This window comes from Diceros bicornis, chromosome 1 (genome assembly GCF_020826845.1).
Source record: "Diceros bicornis minor isolate mBicDic1 chromosome 1, mDicBic1.mat.cur, whole genome shotgun sequence".
NCBI classification, from domain to species: domain Eukaryota; kingdom Metazoa; phylum Chordata; class Mammalia; order Perissodactyla; family Rhinocerotidae; genus Diceros; species Diceros bicornis.
This window is the reverse complement of record NC_080740.1, coordinates 43,010,949-43,036,228: the sequence shown is the minus strand read 5'-3', so window position 1 is coordinate 43,036,228 and position 25,280 is coordinate 43,010,949. Positions and strand designations below refer to the sequence as shown.

The following is a 25,280-nucleotide window of genomic DNA, read 5'->3' as shown; positions in this document are numbered from 1 at the left end:
ACTTCTTACAGTTGCCTCAGTTTTATTATATCGGTTGTAGCTAAAAGAGGATTATATCTTACTTAGCATATGTCCAGTCATCCAAATAAGAAACATTAATAATTAAATAAATAAATAAACGCCACCCCACCCCCCAATTGCAAATTCAATAGAGGCCAAAGGAGCAATAGTATAAATAGTGTTCTATCAGTGGAGACAGATCAGCAAGGTTGAACAGGTAGAACAAAACTAGATAATTAGAAATCATGAAAAAATTTTAAAAGAAATTATATTTCATATGAGAATGCTAAATGTGTCTTTACTGCTGGTAATATGTTGAATCCAAGCTCTGACAGAAGTAGTTTAAGAAATGTCAATTTTGATTAGAATTTTGACAATGTTCTAGCATTAAATGATTTTATGTTCACCTATCTAGAATACTGTATCTAAACAGAAGTGGGAAAAACGGACTCATGAACTTGGCAGAATGATGAATCATCCATGCATAACAATTTTGTGTCAAAAAAGCCCAAAGCTATGGTTTTAGATTTCGATTTTACCTTATAATTCAGATTTTTGCAAGATAGCTTCCACAACAAAGTAAAGAAATGGTCTTTTCCTGTGGGATAAATGTGATTTTTTTTTTTTAGTTTTCAGGAAGTTAACTTTAAATGTTTATATTGTCATAGTTAACACAAGAAAATCTCATAAGGTTAATATTTTTCAATGTAGGAATTGATTGCAATTTTGTATGGTTATATATTCTTAATGAAAAGTGATCTGTACGTGGATCCACTGATCAGAGAAATTTTATGCCGTAAGTGTACTGGAACATGATACCAAAAATAAAAATGCATTTATGAAATTATTCTTAATTTTTTATTTAAGAAAGAGAGTTTCCTACGGTCATGCATATTTAATTTATTTAGCGGATTTAAGTCTATTCCTCATTGGCTTTTCATTGAAGTTTTCAGAATAGCACCACTCTGGTGCCATAGCCAAAAAAATTAGTCACTCACCAAAAAATTAGTCACATCACTGCTTGTGGAATAAAGGAGCCATGCGAGTTCCTAGGTTAATGCAAGCAAAGGTATTGGAATAATATTAAGCTTTGTTTGATCCAACTCTGGAGCTATTCTAAGAAAGCAAAGACTATGCTTCTAGTTTTGTTGACTCCATATTGTATCAAGGCACATTATTGTAACAGGCTCATAATTACAATGTTATGGCTCTTAAAAGTATTACTAAGCCAAAAATCGTGAGATGATATATCAGAACTGCAGTAGTTCTCCCTTATCTGTGGTGGAAACATTCCAAAATCCCCAGTGGATGCCTGAAACCACAGATAGTATCTAACTCGATATATACTATGTTTTTTCCTGTGCATACATACCTGTGATGAAGTTTAGTTTATAAGCACAGTAAGAGGTTAACAACAACAGCTACTAATAAAGTTGGCTTTGGGGCTATTATTAAGTAAAATAAGGATTACTTGAACACAAGCACTGTGATACCGTGACAGTCGATCTGATAACCGAGATGGCTACTAAGTGACTAATGGGCAGGTAGCATATACAGCAGGTTATGCTTGACAGAGGGATGATTCACATTGTGGGCTGGACGAAGAGGGAGGACTCAAGATTTCATCATGCTGCTCAGAATGGTGTGCAATTTAAAACTTATAAATTCTTTATTTCTGGAATTTTCCATTTAATATTTTCAGACTGAGGTTGACCGAGGGTAACTGAAATCATGGAATGTGAAACTGGATAAGGGGGGACTACTATACTCTTTTCTAGCTATTTGCATATTTTAATTTATTATTGAATACTACATTTCTTTTTCAAGTGAGAATGTCTTATATTGTATTAATCCTGTAAATCTCTCTTGATTTCCATGCTTCCCTCCTGCTAATTTGCATTCTTTGATTGTAATGTTTGGGCTAGCAGTAGACAGGCAGACAATAATCAGATTTTAGTTCAGTATTTAAAACTGCTAAAAGCTATTTAGCAATCCACACTCATTCCCTGATTCTGTAACCCGAATTGTTACCATACAAGTTCACAATTGTGTTCAACCTCATGTTACGAAAGCAATTCATTGTATTTCTCCTAATCCAAGCCCTCTCAACATCCATTAAATTCTTTCGACTTCCATTACTTCTTGTGTAGTGACTGGCTCCATGATCATCCCAGAAACCTGAAACTGTCATGAATTTTTCCCTTTATCTTGCTTTTTCCATCAATTGCTGTAGCCTGTTGGTTCTTTTCTCTAAATACGTCTCATATCTCTCCTTGCTTCTCCAACCCTACTGCCACGTTTCCAGCTCAGGCATTAATCGTCTGTCACCTGCCCTGGAACAGTCCTCTTAGCTGGCCTTTCTGTTTCTAGAATGACACCATCCAATCCAAGCTCTATACTGCGTTGAGAAATCTTTGTAACAAGGGTGTGTGATCATATCAGCTCCATACAATTCTTCGTTGGTTCCTTGCTGCTTACAGGATAAATTTTAAACCGTTTCTACATAGCATATAACACCCTGCCTGTCTCTGCAGCTCCAACTATTAGAGCCCCCACCCTTGCACTTTATACACCACAAATGCTCAACTACTTGTAATCCCTGGAATACTCTACTGTCACAAGCCTCTGAGTCTGCTTTGGCTTTTCGCACTCCTTGGAATTCCCTTCCCCCGTCTACCTGATAAATATCTACTCTTTCTGCATGCCTTTGGCGAGATACTCAGAAATTCTTATCCCCTTCCATCATTCAGAACTTCATCACCCTAGGTGATCTCTGAGACCCCAGGACTATTCCCATCACACCTTTGATTTCTGTGTGTTTTATTCCCCACCAGAAACCCCAGACTCTCAACCCGTATGACTTGTGTTTAACCTTATCTGACTCCATTTTTTTACCCCTATTTCCAATTTCATTCCCTAAACTCTGCTAGTGCACTCTCTGGAACTTTTGATTTGTCCTTATTAAAATATCCTATGTCTTCAACCTCTTCATTAAACATTTCTTTTACCTTCTTTCTCTAACCAAGATTTGGTTGTACATTTACCACACTATTTTTCTTGTAACTTTCTCAGCTTTGTTTTTTCTCCTATGGCCATTGTGCCGCTGAGCCTGAAATTGGAATAAATGCCCTTTTTGTTTCTCTCTGTTGTGTCCAGAACATTGTCCCTCCCTCCTTTCAAAAAGCCGCCAACATTGACGCTTCTGCCGTCAGACTGTGTCACTTGCTATTATTGTTTCTGTTAACTGCATACAGGCCAGTCCCTCTCCTTCCTTGAATATTTAAGTACTGGTTCACTGTCACTTTCTCTAGTACAACAAAGATAAAATTTGATGATTTCAGTATCCATATAGATTCGAGTAGATGAGTCTTGCAGTTCCCTGCCCTGGTTTCTTAATTCCTTGACTTTCCTTTATTTACCCTATTTTTCACCCTAAAACAGCCAACCACTCTCATGTTCTTTTTTTTTTTTTAATTATTTATTTATTTATTTGTTCCCCCAAAGCCCCAGTAGATAGTTGTATGTCATAGCTGCACATCCTTCTAGTTGCTGTATGTGGGATGCGGCCTTAGCATGGCAGGAGAAGCGGTACACTGGTGCGTGCCGGGGATCTGAACCCTGGCCGCCAGCAGCGAAGCGCACGCACTCAACCGCTAAGCCACGGGGCCGGCCCCACTCTCATGTTCTTACTCTAAACTAGCCATAACCAACAACTGCACTTCTTCCTCCATAATTTCAATTGTAAGCATCCTGTTTTCTTTTGCTTACCAGCATTTTTTTATGAAAAATTTTCAAACATACAGAAAAGTTGAGAGAATTTTACAGTAAACACCTTGTACCCACCATCTAGATTCTATCATTAACATTTTACTGTATTTGCTTTATGACATATCTATCTATCTATCTATCTATCTATCTATCCCTCTCTCCATCATTAATCCATCTTATTTTAGGTGCATTTGAAAGTAAATTGCAGACTTCAGTAAACTTCTTTAATACTTCAGAATAAATGTCATTAACTACAGTTTAATATTTGTTTACAATAATGGTAATTCTCTCTTTCACGTACACACATGTAATTATTTGCACCCTGCTTTACCACTTTATATGATCTCCTTGAGGACATGCACAATGATCCACTTATATTTGTATCCCTAGTGGCTGGCACAGGAGCATTTAGGAGGTAGTAAATAAACGCTAGTTGAATGCATGAAGGTCTCTTCTCACAGTAATACTAATCTAGTCAGTTAAGATAATAGGATAAATCCCACTGGATCACTCAAATCCAGAATTAGGTTACCTTGACAAATCAGACAGGAAACATTGCCAGGATGTCACGACACTTAGACTGAGTTCATAGGCAAGTCAGGCTTTTTCTTGAAATGCTTTTCTCACATTTCATTACATCCTAAAGAAGTGACAAAATTGAAATTTATTGCATGAGCAAAAGGCATAATGCTTAACTGCTTTCTTCAGAAAGGCATGCTTATTGCTGGAGTCACATTTATTTTCTATTATGGCTAAGTAGGGGCTAATATTTTTATTATTAGTTTATTATGCCTAGAATAATTATGGTTATAGTCTCTTAATATAGAATTACTTCCAGAGTGCATTTTGCCTTTGAGCTTAGTTAAGCAAAACTATATCATATATAGCAGAAAGACACCATTAAGGAATAAAATGTTCACGTCAAATCTTGTTAGGTTACATGGATCAGACATTTAATAAACTGGATGCAACCTGACTTGGCTTTTAGACATCTGTGTGGATTTTCCATGGTTGCCTACAGTATAAGTTATACTGATGCCATCACATTAATAAGAAAATTGGGACTGTATAATATACCATACTCCCAACAATGTAATTTGATAATTTATCCCTCCTGCTAAGAGAATCAGTCAGCATACTCACTGAACAGATGCAAAGAAAGAGAAATGTGTGAGATGCTCTGACAGGATGACACCATCCACAGTACTAAACAAGAAGCATGTTTCGTAAATGTGAACATTATATAATAGAATAACACCTTTTAAAACACAAGTGTGATCATAAAACCATCTGCTTTATAATCAGCTTTGCAAAGTACATCTGGTATTGCTATATTGGCTCACCAAATTGTTCCTAAATGCATTTTAAAAACATAAAGTGAATACAGATAGTTTATGAGTTGAGAGACTAAATGTCCAGATGGCTTCCTTAAGTACTTTTACTAATTTCATCATTGTATTTCTTAATTAAGCTCTCTCAGTAAGCATGTAACTGTTACCATTAAAAACGTATATTGATTAAATGAGTGTTTGAAGGACTCAGGTAAGTGGTGGTTTCAATTTACTTGTGTAAGTTGAGTATAATTTTATTTCTACTTAATTACTCCTTTCTATTAAAATAAAAGAAAATACAACATCAGTAGAGTCCTTATTTCAATTATAATATCATATACAATATGATTATATTGTTAGAGGATATATCAAAGCTTAAAATGGTAAATTAATGTAGAGCAGGCAGTGGGTTCTGACTTTAAATAGATCTGAAAAGGCAGTTAAAAACTTAGTCTAAACTCAGAAGACATACTTAACTTTTATTGTTATTGACATCAGATAATTTATTATATCTTTAGTAAGTAACATTTGAGTTGGAAATAATTATTTTCTGGTTGATCAATATTTCACAGGCAAAGTTCTTCTTTAAACTAGTTGGAGAAAAACTGCAAAGAATTTATGCATGTTAGTAGGTTATTTTAATAATCATATGGATGACTCTTTTCATTATAACCTTTCTTTTGTGAGAGTTTGAACTGTTTCCTTAGTTAGGATTTACTTTTGCATGTGTGTTTCTCTCCCGTTAATATTTTTATTTTCAGTAAAATCCTATTCCTTTTGCTGTCCTGGCGGGAGAGAAAGGAGTGTTTCCATTAGAATGTTTTACCTCTTAAAATTAGCATTTAAAAATATTTAATTTCTTATCCAGTGCTGATGACAATATGGGCAAAAGGCCAGTAGGTGTGTAATACTGTAATGTTCTAATAATTTTTAGAGAAATTTAATGATATATACTAAAATATTTATACTCTCTCATTTAGCCATCTTATTTTGAGAACTATAGGTACACCCTGCAAATGTACACACACATATTTACAATATACTCATATTCATGGATAGTATTCTTTGTACTCTCATTTGCAAATTGAGAAAAATTGGAAACAAGAAAAACTGTTACCTAATAAGGGGCAAGTTAAATGACTTATATTCTGTCTATGCTCATGTTTTTGTTAAAAGGAACCCAAAATTATTAAATGCTATACATGCTTAAAAACACACAAAAACAAACACAAAACACAGTTAAAGTGTGTCTGTATGCTTTTTAAAATCTAATTTGTTTTCTTACTTTGGGCTTGGATCATGGGAGACTTCTTTCTATGTTACCTAGTTCTGTTATACTTAAATATTTTACGACCGGCATGCATTACTCTTGTAAACTGACAAATAATAAACCATTTAAATGATTGCAATGGATATTTGGAGTGATTTTAATTCCTTTATCCCCCTTACTCCTACATTAAACAATTGTTAACCCTTGCATTTCATCTACTTTTGAAATCTTTCTGATCCTTTGCTATTTTAAAATCCAACCCTTCCAATAACACACTTGTTACCCTTTCAATGCCAATGTAATAGTTGACATAATTGCACTATTTTTTTCAGGGTATTTTTTCTCTGATTTCCATTGTACATTTCTTTTTGAAAATTTATTTTGGGTTCAGAATAATTTATTTCCTGTATAGAATCAGCAGATGTGGCTTTGGTGGTCTTATTTTTAGTCACTTCTACAGTGTAGTTAATCCAGCACATCCTAGGCTTTTACCCCCTTGCCCTGGAAGTCTCTGCTGTGAAAATTGTAGAATTAATTTGTCGTACAATTAAATGTCGTTAGATTGCTAATGCAGACTATCTCTGAGAACATAATTTTTAAAAAAAGCTAATAAACCATGAAAACCATTGAAATAAAAAACAGTGCAGGATTTAAGTAGTATGCATACTTCTTATCTCTAAGTAACTTCCAGTTGCATTCACTATCATTTGCCATAGACAATAGAGGCCTTGACATCCATGGCTTCACAAATGAGTATCCTAAAGTTCTTTAAGAAAAAGTATGGAGCAAATGCAATTAGAATTAGAGCTTTTAAAAGTCGGAATGGATTTTGGTGATATAAGAATGCTAACTTTCACTTTCAATTTTAGGTAATGTCTAAACTAATAGGTAAAGTAATAAATATAAAGTATTATTTAAAAAACTTTGAAGATAAACACTTGGAGAAATAAGAATAATTATATAACCAGCCCAAATCAAATGATAGAGAAGAAAATGAGGAGGAGGGAGAAATTGAAAATATTAAAATTTCCTACTTGTTCATAGTGAGTGGCAGTGGTAATAAATCGCTACTTTCTAAAGAAGTATAGAATTAAATATATTTTATAATGTATTTATCATTATAAATAAGTATATAACTAAATATAAGTATATAACTAGAAACAGATGATAAACTTCTAAATTATTAAGACAAAAACATATTCACTTTCTGTATATTCTCAATTATTATGAGAATCACTTTATTTCAAAGGTACAGCATCCTCAGAAAGAATTTCTAAAGGATTATGCCAGCAAAAGAAAAACGAATGAGGTAATAGTGGAATTCAGAAATCAGCAGGGAGAAAACAAATTAGGAAACTTATTGCTAACTCTAAGTATAGAATCTTTAAAATGTTTAAAAATAATTTGAAATGAAAATTCCAAACTATATCAACATGGGAGATTGAGGGACAGGAGCAAGTAGAGAGAAAGAATAAGATAGAAATAGCATGTTAATGTTCTGTTCCTGTTGGAGTGGAGTCCATATTGATGAACTCTAGATGTTATAAAAAAGCAAAGTGATAAAAATTTACTAATGATTAGAAGAAAAAAGTAGAATGTATAGTTTAAAACCAATAGAGGAAAAAAGGACAAAAAGACATAAGCCAAAAAGAAGATATAAAAGAAGAAAAAGCGGAAAGCAGGGTAAAAACAAAAAAACAAAATGAAATGGTAGAGAGAAATACAAACATATCAGTAACCATAGTAAATGTGAATATGTCAAATGCATCTATTAGAAGAAATAGGGGCTCAAATTAATTTAAATACCTTTAAATCCAAGTAAATGCTTATTATAAGAGATATTATACACATGTTCATTACAACATTGAATAAGCAGAGGAACATGGAGGCATGTTTCCCAGTAATAAGAACGAGTCATGAAGAACAAGAAGATGTAATAGTTGGAACTTTTACGCACCTAACAAATTTGCTTGAAATTTATTAGACAATCCGAGAAATATAAAATCTACAATCATAGTGGGAAGTTTTAATACCCATCACTCAGAAAGGACAGATTAAAAGATTAAAAATAAGTAAGACTAATGAAAATTACAACCTCAAATACTAGGGTTGATCTAATAGAACTATATGAATTTTCTGGTCCTGAAATATATTATACAGATATCTTTCAAACAAAGGTCTTTTTCATTATGTTTAGGCCTTGGAGTGAGTCTTAACAAACAGCAAAAATTGTCTTCCTGCAGGTCACGTTTCCTGATCTCAATACACTATAATTAGATGTCAGTAGTCAAAAAAGTACACAACTAGAAAATAAAAACCCACTTATAAATAATGTTTGTGTTCAAGAGGAAATGCAAATGGTAATTATGAGCTGTTCATAATTGAACAACAATATGTGCATCACATATCAAAACTGGTGGTTGTGGCTAAAGCAGTACACTCAAAAAATTTATGACTTAAATACATTATAAAACAAATGAAATACTGAAAACAAATGAAATGAGCTTTAAGAGATGAAAAATAAAAAAAAATACCTCCACTCAATTTAGAAGAAATTAATTACTGAAATTAATAAAAAAGAAAGCAGAAAGATTAAAAATAAAGTACAGATAAAAATCTCAAAAGATTTTATCAGTGAATCTAATATTATTTCTTTGAAAATAACAATAAAGAGAACCTTTGATAAGTATCATCAAGAAGAAAGTAGAAAACACAAATAACTTCAGGTAGTTATTACCTGTATTGCTACCAGGTAGTAATATAAAGGTGATGGCAAACTTTATGGAAATAAATTAGAACATCTAGAGGAAATGGCAAATTTCTAAGGCCATATATGTGACCAAAATTACTAAAGAAAAATTAAAATGAGTAGACAAATGAAAACTGTCAGTATGTAGTGGACAGTTCATCAAATTGGAAAAATATGAGGCCAACGTGCAAAAATTAATCACTTTTCCTTACCTCAGCAATAACCATTTAGAAAATGTTGAGTGGAAAAAGGAAGTTGAAGTATTAGTTCAACAGTGTGATGCTCTTTATGTAAACACTCTTCCCCAGTTAAAAGACAATACCCTTTGTATATTGCTACATGCATATATAGGTAAATATAATACATAAAAAAGTTATCTGAATGGTTTCATGCTAAACTAATAGTGGTTATTCTGGAATAGGAAAGGGGACTAGGATTGTGGGTGGTGTTCAAATTTTAAACATTACAAATAAAACTGTAAGTAGTCTAATCTATAAGATAAAAGCAGAGGTCTTATCTGTAATTTAAAATTTCTTTTAACATTTTAGTAGAAAAAATAGACAAAGTAGATTGTCTTCCTCTTTTTACTATCACAATTAAATATTAAGTTAAAAGGTGAAGACACAAAAAGCAAAAAAATTAGTAAAAATTAATAATACTCTACTGTGAGGATATTTTATTAGGAGAATGTAATGAAATGTTGAGTCCTGCATTGCAGTCAGCCTGTAGCAAAGTATGTGGCTGCTCACATTGTAAATCAAGACTGTCCTGGGCAAACTGGGATACGGCCACCAGAATTATGTTAATATGGAGCTCCAAATGCTAGCAGATCCTTCTAGCGGGAGGTCAGTAGGTATCAATGATATTTCCCAATCTAAATAAATAACGTCAAGCTGCAGAACAATAGAGAGGTTGTGGAGAAAAAGAAGAGTTATAATATAGGGGCTATGTGCTCTTCATTTTTAAGACCAACCCCCTGTACTGGTTTTGCTCTCAAAGGTTAAATGTTCAAACTGAGAACTCTCAGCAAGTAGGCAGAAGATTGTGCTTTTATTACATGCTTGTCCCTTCTGATGTTAGAATCTTGGTTTGCTTTTATACAGTCTATTTGAATTATACCCAGCACAAGTTGGATTTTTATGAACAAATCAGGGATCTTTATCCCTGAACTCATACTCAACTCACCATTTCAGTTTTAAATTGTTTATTCAAAAAAACATTGGAGATTTTGCTGTGTTTAAGTCACTCACTCTTTTAGAAATTTCTACAGGAGATATTGTCACTACTTTCAAAGAACTAAAGAACTAAAATTCTTTAAGAATAGTGATTTGAGGAGGCTTCATTACGAAGGTGACTTGTCAGTTGGCTAAAATTTTTGAGGCTTGGGGTTTTCGAGGAGATCCAAAATATAGAGCACAAAGAAAGACACAGAAGTGGGATTTCAAGAAAGAGGAGACAGGAAAGGAAATTAATATTAATTGAGTACTTTTTACCAAACATTATGCTGGGCACTATCCATACATATTTTATTTAACCCCCACAGCATCTATACGAGGTAAGTCAGCTTGGTCCATGTTTCTCAAGTACACCTTCTTTTCTTTTTGTTGTAATTCTAAATTCAAGTTCCTGGTTGGGACTTGGTGGTAGTACAACTAGCCTATAATAAACAGTCCTTAGAGCAAAGAAATGGGAGAAAAGGCTGAATATCTTTGTTAAAATCAATTTTTGATGCTTTTATCATGAAGCTTCAGAACTTGAATTTTACAGATTTTGTAGTCACGTCAGTGACATCTTCTGTTGTTGCCAAAGTAATAACCAATTGAGGTCCATAAAGGAAAGGTAACAGAGCAGGAGAAAGGAGAGTAAAAGAATCTCATTAAGGTACTAAAATGTCCAGTAGCAATATTTCCTTGATGTTTCATATGTATCCTTAGGAACTCATCAAATATGTCCTATGAAGCTATCTGGACCAAGGACATCTCTCCACTTTTTCAGAAAATAAAGGACAGTGATAAATTATAGGGCAGGAAGATAATTTGACGATCTTTTTCTGCTAAAGGTTAGTTGTGAAAGATTAACTACATGCTTTATTTATTCATTATGTATATCTTTCTCACTTTCAAAAATAAAAGGACTTTATCTTGATATAGGCTTAGGAGTGGAAAAGTTAGAATAAATTGTTTCAGAATCAGCAGGTTGTGTGGTTAAACCACAGCAATAACAACCTCATATTGTTAATATTTCTATCTCCCAGGAAGATTGGTTGCTGCTAGGGTTACTGGATACCATAAATGTGCCATAGACATACTTTAGAATACATTGTAGAGGACAGAAGGAGTGAACTTAGATTGTACAGCAGCATAGACATTAAGAAATAGAATTTGAATAGAAAGAGTAAGAAACAGAAGACTTATTGAACATTATTATTTTAAATTATAAGTTATGGTTACATATAACACTATTACATTTCATGGATAAATCTGTATGCAACTAACGCCTGGATGCTTGGTTAAAGGGAAGAAATGAATGGGGCTGGGAATAACTGATAGAGCAGATATAACAAGAAATACAATACCAAAGAGGCCTTGTAAGGACTGGTGATCATGATAGTCGTGAACAGTATACTATAAACAATTGAATTTAGTCAGGAAGAAACAAACAAAAAAGAAACAGGGAGGGAGAGAGAGAGAAGAAAGGAAGGAAGGAAAGGAGGGAGGGAGGCAAGGAAGGTGGGAGGAAGGAAGGAAGGAAGAAAGAAAAGGATAGAAAAAGTGGATTGAAAGAACCATGTGAGAAGGAGGAATAAATATTTATTAATAAAATGTTATAGTGGTAAGGGTAAGTACTCAATCCAAACCCTACTTTCATAAATTGAAGGCAGACGGAATTTTTGTCTTCAGTTGCTCCCACTTGCCCCTTCTCTGATGGATAGTGGAGAAGGAGATCAAGATGGTGGATTGCTGATGATGACTGCTGTTGTGTGTATGTTTGGGTATCTCTAACAATTAGCCTTAGTGACTTTGCCACCCCATTTGCTGTACTGAAGCTGTATACATTTTAGTCTCACCAGACATATATTTGATTAATCTCACAAGCCCACTACAATGCCTGAGGCCCAGCTCTCTAATTCACCCCCCAGCTACTGTCTGTCATAATTTTTATGACAAAGCCATTTAAAGTATAACTTCTTAGTTTTGGATTACTTACATGAAATAATTTTCAGTCAGCATCCACCATTATCAAGAGTTGGCTAATTCTGTAATTCTCCTATCAGTTTTACTACATATCTTCCTGTAATTTTTCTCACCGAATTTTTACTGAAGTATCATTGACATACAGTAAATTATACAAATTTTATGTGTAGAATTATGTATCTGTTATTTGCTTCTGAATTACAATACTATTGACCGTTGGAATTGAAGCACTTGTGTCTAGCATACTCTAATGTAGTCTGTATTTAATTTACATTTATAGTATTTATAATTTGGCATTTTTTCCTAAAAGCAGTAGCTCAAAGTGGAAGTTTATGCCAAATAAAAACAAAAGAAATAATTCATATTTTATTTAAAGAATTTTATTTTTAAGAATTAATTTTATTTAATTTCCCTTTACTAAATAAAAAGGCACAAATTCACACAATTTGAGGGAGCTAAGAGTGGACAAAGGTTAAAACTTGACTTAATGTGACTTACAGAAATTGTACCCCATTCTCTTTTGCACCTGTTAAATGGAACCTGCTTTTCCTTACATTCTTCTTATGATGTAGCATCAGGAATGGAATCTACTTTACTCTCAGCTTTATTTTATTTTACATGGTTCCTAATATTTCCGGCTCAAACAAATTTCTAGAAAGCCTTTTAAGAAGCACTTACCAATTTTTTTCAGGCCCTTGGTATTTATTCTTACAAGGTAAAGCACATATTTGAGTGCAAGAAAAATCTATAACTATTATACATCATTTAAAATGCAGCACATTTTATTTTTTGGCTCAGTTTGTAAAAGTTAATACTTATAATGTCATATTAAATAAAACATTAGCTTTGAGATACGCCTGAAGATATTATCCTCTAATATGAAACCAAATTCTTCTTTTTTTTTAACTTCAATAACAACTATGAATTTGTTATAGTAATTTACGTTGGCCTAATTTTGATGCTTCTTTTAAGACTATAGTCAACTTTCAATTTTTTAAAAATTATATTACTGTTTTTCAAACTTAAGTAATTCTTATAGAATTTTTATAACTTTTGCCTTGTTCATGTACCACCCTTCCTATTATTTACTTAATATTTTTTTGTTAAAAAGAAAGACTGTTAAAAAAGACTCTTTTAAAAAGAAAACAGGGGCTGGCCTGGTGGCTTGGTGGTTAAGCCCGTGCGGTCTGCTTCAGTGGCCTGGAGTTCTCGGTTCAGATCGTGAGGGAGGACTTACACACCGCTCGTCAGGCCATGCAGCAGCGGCATCCCTTGTTTAAAGTAGAGGAGGATTAGCACAGAAGTTAGCCCAGTGACAATCTTCCTCACCAAAAAACAAAAAACAGAAAGAAAACAAAACCTAAATACTGTTTTAGCTTTGTCCTTACAATAGTATCATAGTTTTGATGTATAAGTAATATGTTTTCATATATGTTTAGTAAACATATTACAATTGAAATTAAAAATGTTTATCTGTGTACTAACTAAACTATATCAAGTACTCAGTGTTAAGTGTACCACATTTTGGGAATGACTCTATTATATTATGCATTATTATATTCTGAGGGAATGAGGTTGTTTGGGCATATCTCTAGCCTCTGAATGTAGTGCTATACAGGTTGTCTGGCAATCATGGGGCTACTAAAACCTGGTAAAATGATCAACCAATAGGAATCATAAGTTTCGGTGTAATAAAATCTTAGACAAATGTAGATATCTACTTTAAATTTCTATTTTTAAAAAAATGGCATGTTAAAATATAAATTAAGATACTTTGGTCTGGATAAATGAGGAATTGTCCCACAAAAATGTGTATTATCTCTGTGGAAATCCTGAATGCAAAATCTTGCCTGCTAATAGTAGTGGCATATTTAACTATTTGTGGGCAGAAACAAGAACTGGAAAAAAAGGAGATGAAGCATCTCAAAATGGGAAAAATGTCCACCTAGGGTACTGATAAGTAAACAATAGACCATCATGGAGTTTTCATGAAAGCCATATTTTCAGGGTTCTTCTTAATTTTTCAACTGTGTGGATGGGGGAAGAGTTGGGTAAGTGTAGATAATGTGCAAATAACCTAGGTTGTATTCTCTGATAAATTCTAAATATGTAGCTAGATAGAATTCAAAAGTCCTCAGAAGGATAACTGAAAATGCTTTTGATGTAAAGCAGTCTAAAAAAATCTGTAAATTGGAGAATCGAGGGAAGCCCGTGGGAATGTCGTGTATGATTTAGGAGATTTAGGATGTATTGGACATCATCAAATTTAGAGAATGATATGCTGAACCACGTAATGTTTGAAACTTGTTCAAGTTTTTGCTGAGATTTGATCTTAGGAGAATGAGAGTCTCTTTCCTGCTCTAAATAATATATTAGTGTCTATAATTTAGAAATTAATGTTTATTAATTATTATGCACGTTTTTGTGTGTGTGTGTGTGTGTGTGTGTGTGTGAGGAAGACTAGCCCTGAGCTAACGTCTGTTGCCAATCCTCCTCTTTTTGCTGAGGAAGATTGGCCCTGGGCTGGCATCGGTGCCCGTCTTCCTCTACTTTATATGGGGCGCCGCCACAGCATGGTTTGACACACCTGGCATCCGAACCTGCAAACCCCAGGCAGCCAAAGCAAGCGTGCGAACTTAACCGTTATGCCACCAGGCTGGCCCCTGCACATATGTTTTAATAAAGCATCTAATTCTATAAAATAAGCTGAATTGAATAGAAAAACTTGGTCTGATCTTTGGTACAGGATGTTTATGAATCTGATATATATTGCTAATGGTAATACTCTGAAAAGATCAAGATTTAGCAGCAGTTTTGCTCAAAAAAGCTATCATCTTTCTGCATTTCAGGAATTTTGTTTTCCTGTTTATAGTCTAATTTACAATAAAATAAAATGAATATTTTATGAACAACAGTAGTCATTAAAATGAGATTTTGAATGGTATGATCATGTTCTTTATTCAAGCAGTATAAGTTTATGGCTAAGAGTGTGATTTCAGGAATCAGAAATTTGGTTGTGTCTTCTCTCTTATTTTCTCCTATTCCTTTTGAGAATTTATAAAACCTATCGAACTTTTAGAACAGTGGCCATCATAATGTTTGCTGCTTTGATAAAGAAGAAAAAAATTTAGATTCTCAAATTTTTAGCTTTTCTTTTTCTTCTGTTTATAACCATTGTCAAAAATAAAATAGCATCTTGTCAACACACTCTTGGTTTCCACATATGTGTATTTTTGAGATATTGGAAACAGTGCAATTTGGGCTTAGAATGTAAAGCATATTATCTTCCAATTGTAAAATATAGAGGAATGATAAAAACAAACATCAATGTGAATGGTATGCCTTATTTATTATGGTAAAATTCCTACCAATAACAAATATTTGAAAACTTCTCAGTAATTCATTTCTTTTTAGGCTTCAAATAAGATATACTTGATTTTACTGTATTTATAGTAAAGAAAACTTGAAATAGTATTCTGTTAAAATATTTTTTAAATTAAAAGTTTAGTGATATTATTAAATTTTTTCTGTTATGTAATATTAAACACCATTTTAAACAATAAAATAATGAAAATTTATATATATATGTAAAATCTCAAATGAAACAATGTGCTTCCTAAATTGTTCTTAAATTATGCTCTTGTACATTGTTCATATATTATTCAAAACTCAACTATGAAAACACTGTGATGGTGATGATGTTCATTTTTTCCTTTAACTTCTTCAATCATCAAGAGAAATCATTTACAGTGAATTGACTACAAATAGCATAGTCGCTTTTATATGAATACCTGCATTGTAATTAAGCTGATCTAAGGACCACAAGAACAATAGATTTTGCATGTAGTCCTCTTTTGGCAGGAAGAGATGTGGTTGGATTTCTTTCCTTCGCTTCCATTTTGTATTCTAATGAGACCAAGCATTATTTCAGAGGTTTTTATATCTGTAGAATAATACATACCAAATATGCCATTTGGTTGTGAAAAAACACCAGAACAGAATCTGGTTTTTTATTCATTCATCCATCCATCTATCTACCACTCATCCATTAATTCATTTATTGAGCTCCTAATATGCATAGGCAGTGTGTTAAAGTAATAAAACTAGCATTAGGAGTGACACACAGTCCATTCATTCAAAGAGCTCTTAATCCAAGAGAAGAGATGGCTAGATCAACAAGAGCAGTAATGATGTAGTGCGATAAGAGTTATGAGAGAAACATGTCCAGGATGCTATAGGAGCACAGGGACCGGGCACTAGAGCAGACCCGAGGCTTCTAAAATGAGGTGTTGATTGAGTGTGGGCTAACTAAATAAAAAGTTAACCAGCTAACAGGAGGCATGAACATTTTCAACAGGTACAAAAGTATGAAGGCAAAAGAGAGCATGATATGGCCAAAGAAAAAGATTCCCTCTCAAAGTGTAGAGATGGATAGATGGATAGGCATGGCAACTGAGTTTCAGAGAGATTAAATAACTTGATCAAGGTCATAGGGCTAGTTAATGGCAGAGAAACGACTAGAACAAAAATTTTGTTTGTTTTGACAATTACCTCAGGACAAGGAGTCTTTAATTCAGCTTCTACTTGTGGATTTCAAATCTCACGGCTCCAAGGAATATAGTGACTTCACTGAGTTCAGAAGTGCGGTATGCTTGCCACATCTTTATTCGGTTTTTGGTACCACTTCCTTTAGACTCTTCTCACCAACACCCATTTTTATTTTTTATTTATTTATTTATTTATTTATTTATTTATTTATTTTTGTGAGGAAGATTAGCTCTGAGTGAACATCTGTCGCCAATCCTCCTCTTTTTGCTGAGGAAGACTGGCCCTGGGCTAACATCTGTGCCCATCTTCCTCCACTTTATATGGGACGCCGCCACGGCATGGCTTGATAAGCAGTGTGTAGGTGTGCACCTGGGATCTGAACCCCCGGCCCCCACAGCAGAGTGCGCGCACTTAACTGCTAGGCCACCAGGCCGGCCCCACCAACACCCATTTTTAAGTGAAACATAATCTAGATAAAACCAAGCCTCGACTCTGCTGTGACCCATTTGGGTTGAGATGGTGAGACAGAGATTGAGTAGTGATAAAGGTAAAGCTAGCTGGTGCTTAAAGCTCTGTGAAAGAACAAGCTAGGTCACAGAGGTTTTGCATATGTTAAACTGATTTCTGTATGATGTGCTTCAGCAAAAAGGACTTAGAATATCTTAATAAAGATGCTGATAATGGTAGTTCTCCTGACAGAGTCAGTGCTTCCAATTAAATTAATATTCAATATTCCATGATTCTCACCATAGACTTCAACAGACCTGGTATGTTGTTAGCGAGTTGAAAGAACTGGTGCTGCTGTATGACATACTTGACAGCGTTAAGAAGGAAATTTCTTAGGTAATACTGATAGCTTAGGCAGAATATTAGGTATGAACTAGAGTAGGATATAAGAAGTGTCTTCAAATTCAAGTCACATTAATTTATACCATGAAAGTTCTAGAGTGATATATCTAATTTCAATGTACACTAATTTACTAAACAAATAGTTATTGAGTGACAGCTATATACCAGGCACTTTTAGGGCTCTGGAGATACAAAGATAAAAACCATTTTCTGACTTAAAGGAGCTTACTGTAGAGTGAGGATGTTCATGATATTAATAATTACCTTTCTAAAGATCATTCTCCAATAACTGGAAAACTCATCTGTGCCTCTTTTTACAATAAACTCCATGGATTTTAAAAACTCTTTGTTGACATATTATTATATCTGTGTACCTTTTGTCAATTCAAAACATATTTATTGACTACTTACTATGTGTGCCAAGCATTTTGTGAGATGCTAGAGATATCACATGAATAAGATTTAGTTCTTGCTTTCAGGAACCATTTAGTCACGTGTGATACATTACGGAGCCAAATACAAGCCAATTTTACAATGTGTTAATAAGTGACTCCAAAGCCCATCAGAAAAAGGAAGAAAATGTTATGTAAAGTCTTGCTTTCCTCTTCTCTATCTTTTTCTAAATTCTTGAGTGCTTTTTGTCTTCTCCTTTAATGTTTGTGTGAGTTTGAATTAGTTTTGTTTAGATTAGTGCATCAGTTAGGATTCTTGATGGTGATTAATAGAAACTGACTTTTATTAACTTTAAGCAAAAAAAAAAAAATTATGGAAAGGATAATGTGTTTCTCATAATATAAAATGATACGTTCAACAACAAAGAGTCAGGAAAGAACAGAAACCCTCTGTAGCTCCAGAGACCTCAGGAGCGAGGACTCATAGTCATTTTCTTTGGAAATAATTCAGTGCCATCTGTCTTCTACCTTTATGTGCCTCAATCCAATATTCAAATTACTGGGAGACAGAATCTGATTGCTCTAATGTGAGTTTTGTGCCCATACTTTGGAAAAGGGAAGAAGCCACATGATTTATGGCTCTGCCAGAACCACGTGGAATAGAGGAGTGCTTTTCTAAGGGAAGAGTGGGACGCTATTACTAAGGCAGGACAAAAGATGCTGCAGTGTTTCTCAAGGTTGAGAAATGCACGGCCTCTTTCAAATGAAAAAAAAAATGATCACACCCGTCCTCAATGTAGTTTAAAATTATTTTTATTCATCATTATTTTCAATATTTTAAAATATTTAAGCATTTTGTGCTTATTAATAAATATACCATCCCCTTTTATAAGATTGTTGAATGGGAAGAATAGAAAAATGATGACTAATTTTTGTTTCTTGGTTTAACACAGCATGAAAAATTACATGTAATAGTACAGAAAGACCGTTTCTGTTGTCTTGCCCAATGGTGCTGTCAACTGGTAGCTGGAGGTGGAGAGTAGTTCCCCATAATCTCCATACAACCCTCCCCCCCCATAATCTCCAAAATAATCTCACTAATCAAATGCAAACAAAACTAAAAGAGAACAAAATTTTGTTTAAAAACATTGCTTTACAGTGACAGATGATGTTGTTTGCTGAAACCGAAACATTGCTCAAAATATAAATATGAAACCAGCTGCTGCAAGACAGGTTCTTTTAAGTTTGGCATGCCTATACCACCACATGCTCAGGGATAACTCAAAATTTCCTTCACTTTTCTTCATTAAAACGGCTTCATAACCATTGTTTTGAAAGTGTTCAGTGATATTCATCTAACCTTCATTTGGCATGAAAATATTATTTCTGTATTAAGTCCACGTCTGTGCTTTTGTCGTTAACCTCAACAAATAAAGTGAACTATTTGGTTTCAATGTGACAGTAAAGACAAATGTGACAGGTAGTGAAAGGATTAAGCTGCACTCAGGTATCAGGCAGATATCCAGAATGTGTTTATGTATGAAAGTTTCAACACATCAAATTATTAAAAAAAAAACTGTCTTGAATAGAACTCACATGCTCTAGTTGGGAAACACTGCTCTGGGCAATCTTGTTGTAGAGGCTGGTGAAGGATGCAAGGAGCAGAAAGATAATCACTATGGGCAGGACAGGTGCTTCGTCTCTGCTCAGCTCTCCTGCCTCCCCCTCACTTACATTTGGTTCAGCAGTAGTTAGTGAATGCAAAAAGTGCTGATTAAGTTTCCTTTTTCTCTTACAAAGATTTTTATTAGTGGGATAGGAATGAGAGAAGCCACACATTTTATGAGATGATTTACTATATAATATTTATTGATGCAGATCGAGAATGCACTGCTTCTCCAAATAAAAGAAGCAGACTCTCATTCATTTATAACAGAAGATAGTTATGAGATTTTACCTGCAGTAGATCCTGTTTCACACTTGGATGATACTCAAACAATTGTTAATAAAACTTATTTTAAATGTGAACTTTGTACAAATTAGCAATTTGACCTAAGGTAATAGAGCACCTAGTTCCTTATTAGTAAATATACTACTCCCTTTACAAGGATGTTGACTGGGAGAGAATGAAAAATGGTTGCCTCCAAAGGAAATGAAATTAGTATCTGAAAGAAATATCTGCACACACATGTTTATTGCAGCATTATTCACAATAAAGAGATATGGATACAACCTAAATGTCCTTCAACAGACGAATGGATAAAGAAAATGTTATATATATATATACACACACACACACACACACACACACACACACACACAATGGAATATTATTAAAGCCATAAATAAGAAGGAAATCCTTCCGTCATCTGTGACAACTGGATGAACGGGAAGGGCATTATGCTAAGTGAAATAAGCCAGACAGAGAAAGATAAATACTGTGTGATATCATTTATATGTGTAATCTAAAAAAAAAAAAAGCTGATTTCATACAAACAGACTAGAATGGTGATTGTCAGGGGCTGGGGGGAGGGGGAAATGGGGCAATGTAGGCCAAACCATACGAACTTCCAGTTATGAGAAGAATAAGTTCTGAGGATCTAATGTACAGCATGGTGACTATAGTTAACAATGTGGTGTTGTATACTTGAAAGTTGCTGAGAGTAGATCTTCAGCAGTCTCACCACACACACAAAAAAGAGTTAACTGTGAGGTGATGGGTGTGTTAATTATCTTGATCTTGGTAATCATTCCACAATGTGTATGTATATCAAATCATCACATCCACTTTAAATGTATACAATTATTTTTGTCAATTATCCTTCAGTAAAGTTGGGGAAAAAAAGAAAAATGATTATCTAATTTTTGCTTCTAAAGCAACATAAGGGGCTGGCCCGGTGGCACAGTGGTTAAGTGTGCGAGCTCTGCTTTGGCAGTGTGGGGTTCACAGGTTAGGATCCTGGGCGCGCACCGAGGCACCGCTTGTCAAGCCATGCTGTGGTGGCGTCCCATATAAAGTGGAGGAAGATGGGTATGCATGTTAGCCCAGGGCCAACCTTCCTCAGCAAAAAAGAGGAGGATTGGCATCGGACGTTAGCTCAGGGCTGATCTTCCTCGCAAAAAATAAAATAAAAATAAAATAAAATAAAATAAAATAAAATAAAAAAGCAACATGAAAAATTATCTCTAACTACAGTAATACAAGGATTTTCTTGACCTGGCCGGTGGTGCCACCAGTTGTTGTTGGTACGGTAGGTAGTATGTGCCCTATAATCTACATCAGCTTCCATCCAAGCTACTCCAAATGGAATAGAGTTTAAATAAAAATAGCACACGTATTATGAAATTGTACCTTCAAGACAAGTGCCCTAGCTCTACTCAACCATGTTGCTGTATTTCCATATAGAAATTCTGGAGCTGCTGTGGAAATTCTAGAGCTGCTGACACATTGTCAACTCTCAAGAAAAGCTGGTTGGATGGATTCAACATGGGGAGACCCACAGATCTAGTAAATATTTCATATTGCTGAAAAAATTTGGCCTTTTAGCATGCTGATATATTTCTTTGTGAAGAAGTCTAGTACATGTACATAGAGAAAAGAGAGAGAGTAATAGACTTTGAAAGGAATTTGAACTACACAAATGTGAAATAAACTCTGTTTGCGGGGTAAATACAATAAACATAAAAATGAATTTATTTAGAAGCGATTATAGAGGTTCAGAGTTTAAGGCCTTCTCTCCAATGAAATGGCAGAAGATGTAAACTTCATTTATTTTTACTTAGACAGGAATTTAGACTGATTATCTGAAGTCAGAGCTAATAATCCCAATCTGCCAAAAGTCAGTTATTACATATGGATTTTACAGTGTGAAAAAAGCATTCATTGATTTTTCCACTCACTTAGATTAAACATTTACTGAACACTAACTGCACAGATGTGTGGAAGGTCAGGGAGACAAAGGTGAATAAAGCAAAAAGGCTGCAGGTAAGACTCATACACACGTCATCATGACACATTACTGCAGTGCACATTCCATTTGAGAACTGCTCTAGTACAGGAACGGAAAAGTTGAACATAGTAGGCAAGAAGGGGGAGTGACTGCTGCCTCCCCAGATGCTGAGAATACAGAGAAAAAAAGTCTTTGCTTCCATGGTACTTGCTGTCTTATAGTAGAAACAGAATTAGACAAGTAATTAGACAAATATTTAATTAATCATACATTCTATGAGCCCTACAGTGGAGAAATACAGATGTTAGGGGAGTATGAAACAGAGGACCTAATTTATTCTGGGTTTTCAACAAAGACTTTCCTGGGGAGATGGAAACTGAGCAGAGACCTGAAGGAGGCTTGATGGAATTGGCAAGGAATTCATTTGTGGCATCATTGAGGAGCCTGACCATGGGAAGAGAAGCATCTTGGGCAGTGGATGCAGTGGACTCAGCAAGAGAAGAAGGGGTTTGCAGGGCATATCCGAGAGAACTGTCTAATTGTTTGAGTCATAGCATGATTTGAAGGGGAGCAATGGGAAAAAGTATGGGAGAAGTTAGGGTCAGATCAGAGTATGGACTTGAATGCCTTTCTTGAATACTTACCAAAGTACTTGCGCTTTATTTTGTAGGCTTTCAGGAACTGTTGAAGCCATTTGAACAGGGGATATAACCAGAAGCAGGACGTGGAAAGATTACTCTCTCAGGAATGCGCACGGTACATTTGTGCAGAGAGCAATCAGAGTCAGAGAAGTTGCAGTGGAGGCTGTTACTGGCCCTGAGAGCAGTCTGAATGAGAATAACTCCAGTGGTAATGGAAGAAGGGCTGGGCTTAGGTGTAAGGGTGAATGAAGTGGCAAAAGTGACTTCCCGGCTTTGAATTTGGATGGTTGTTTGGTGCCAGTGTCAGGATTAGTGGACACACACACAAACAAAAGAGTAAATTTTTGCTTAGACATAAATGTGGTTTATGAACTTCAGCTAGTAAATGCTTATTTTTAAAGGAATAACGTCTAATAGGTAGATATGATGGGTAAATTTGTATGACAAATTTCATTTAATACAAATATAGAAAAAAATCTAATGTTTTCTGCAAATGTGCTTGTTTGAATGGAATATAAATTATCTTTGTCTAGAAATCACATTAATTTTTTAATCTTTTTCCTTTTTACTTTTTTTTCTTATTTCTCAATACTGTTAACACTCTAGGGTTGTTAGAGAGGTAGAGAAGAAATATGTAGAAAAGGCTGTTTATATTGTAATTCATGCCACTTAGCCAGCAGCCTAATGGCTATCCTCCAGGGAGATGCTTGGCAGCTGGTTCAATAGTGTGAGTCAAATTGGCTGTCCCTTTAATGAGACATCTTCATGCACATTTACAGTGGCTTATTTATTCTCTTTCCAGAAGCCTGATTTGTAGTTCCAATCAATTTCTGAGTGTTTATCTAATTCATTTAAAAAGAAAAAGGATAAACTAATTCCACTTCTGCTTGTAATATCCAGCCAGGTTGAACCAATTCCAGGCCTCTTTAAAAAAATTATTTTGCACTTAAACAACTTAAGAAGAATGTTTTGCTATTCCACAATTGCTTTTTATGTGTTCCTTCTTGAAAGTCTTATTCTGCTTACCCTGAAATGTGGACAGAATCAATATGTTCACTCAATCTGTGTTCACATTTTATCTTCAATTGTGGAAGTTGCTTAGTGAATTGACTCTGAGTTATTGGATGGGAGACTGCATTGCTGGACAGTTCTAGGCCTAGTCCTAAAGCTGGTCCAGAAAATACGCTTGATTCTGATCTTTTGGGGATGGGAAGAATGAATGGTTTAAAGTAGAGGAAAGGTGGGTATTTTCTCGTTTCCAGCATACTTATGTGTCTGTCCCCTCCAAGAATAAATGATGCTAGGTTTAGCTTCGAGCAGCTTCTGGAGCTCACTTGGGGAAGATGTGGGGGGCCAAATAATCAGAGATGCCCTCTCAGATACTTAGGAGTGCATCTTCTGAATCTTTCAAAGAAAAGGCACAACTGCTATAATTCATTGAAATTTTGGGGTCAGTTTTATACTTATAACAAACCTGCTTTGGAATTGAATTTTCCACACTGTCATGTGTTGACAGTGGTAGAAAGACAACCAGATAAATAAGACAAAGCACGTCTTTGCTATTTTTTCATTTTGAAGATGACACAGATGAAATTGTGTATAAATTGAGTAGAATAGGACAAGGTTAAAAGGAAAAGTTGTTCAATCCTTGTTATGCATGAGCTTGAACCTGTGCCTCTCCTTTTCCCTCTGCAGCACTAATCTACCCTTTCTGTGAACTGAGCGTAATGATCACACTTCACTTGACTGAGGACACACCTTTACGAAAATTTATTTTAAGGGCAACATTTCGCAGACATAGAGTTTTCGTTCCATAAAAATGCTTCAAATACTCCTGATGAAAAAATTTAAAAAGGAGAGGCTCAAAATATGAAACCTTGAGAAAAATTTCCACAGACTGGAAATCTGCTGAAAGATCATTCTGCAGAAAGTATAGTAGCATTAAGCAATATTCAAAGATTAAGAGTTGAATTGAGACTTGGATAAAAATAAAAGGATGTATTCAGTCAACAAGGGCTAAAGAAGGTAAGTATAAACTCTACGTATTTCCAAGCATTGGATTTTGGTTTATTTTGCTTTCTGCATTGTGGTGTGGGAAGGAATTTTATTTTACCAGTAGATATTCCATAAGAAAATGGCTTTCTCTAAAATGTAGGCAGATCTTGATGAAAGAATGTGCTCAGTTTGGTTTAGTATAGCAACTATGTGAAGCTCTGCAGCTTTGACAATATTGTCTTGTATCTTATCAAAATATATTTTCTCTCTGATGTTCTGTAGTCGTACACGCTTTAAAAATATGTAATCCAGGGTGTGAAAGGCTGAAAAAATTGTTAGATTTTAACTTTTGTTTGCATCATAAATATCCTGGGGGAAACTGTACGGAGAAATGTGTTTGTAGTGTGTCCTATAATGTCATGTATTGCGCTGTGATGGCCAAAGCATTTCGTAAATACTTTCTTGTATAATCACAAAGATAAAAGTAGAAAATCACCTGGAAAACTGGTTTAAAATTTCCTTATTTCCTTTCAAAAATGGCACGCTCGAGTTTAGCAGCATTCAAATAAAAAAATATAGGAAGGTTTTTATTT

The 25,280-nt window shown here is 34.5% G+C and overlaps 1 long non-coding RNA gene across 3 annotated transcripts in view; it reads left to right on the top strand.

Annotated features, from left to right (window-relative positions):
• Positions 1-25,280, top strand: part of LOC131404491 (uncharacterized) — a 67,613-nt gene that overhangs the window by 27,382 nt on the left and 14,951 nt on the right. For 2 of the 3 annotated variants that reach the window (XR_009219809.1, XR_009219808.1), the window contains exons 5-6: positions 21,508-21,609; positions 24,388-24,717. This is a non-coding gene — a long non-coding RNA (uncharacterized LOC131404491). Of the gene's footprint in view, positions 1-21,507; positions 21,610-22,721; positions 22,808-24,387; positions 24,718-25,280 lie in introns of all 3 variants that reach the window. The other variant, XR_009219807.1, reaches the window with a different exon arrangement.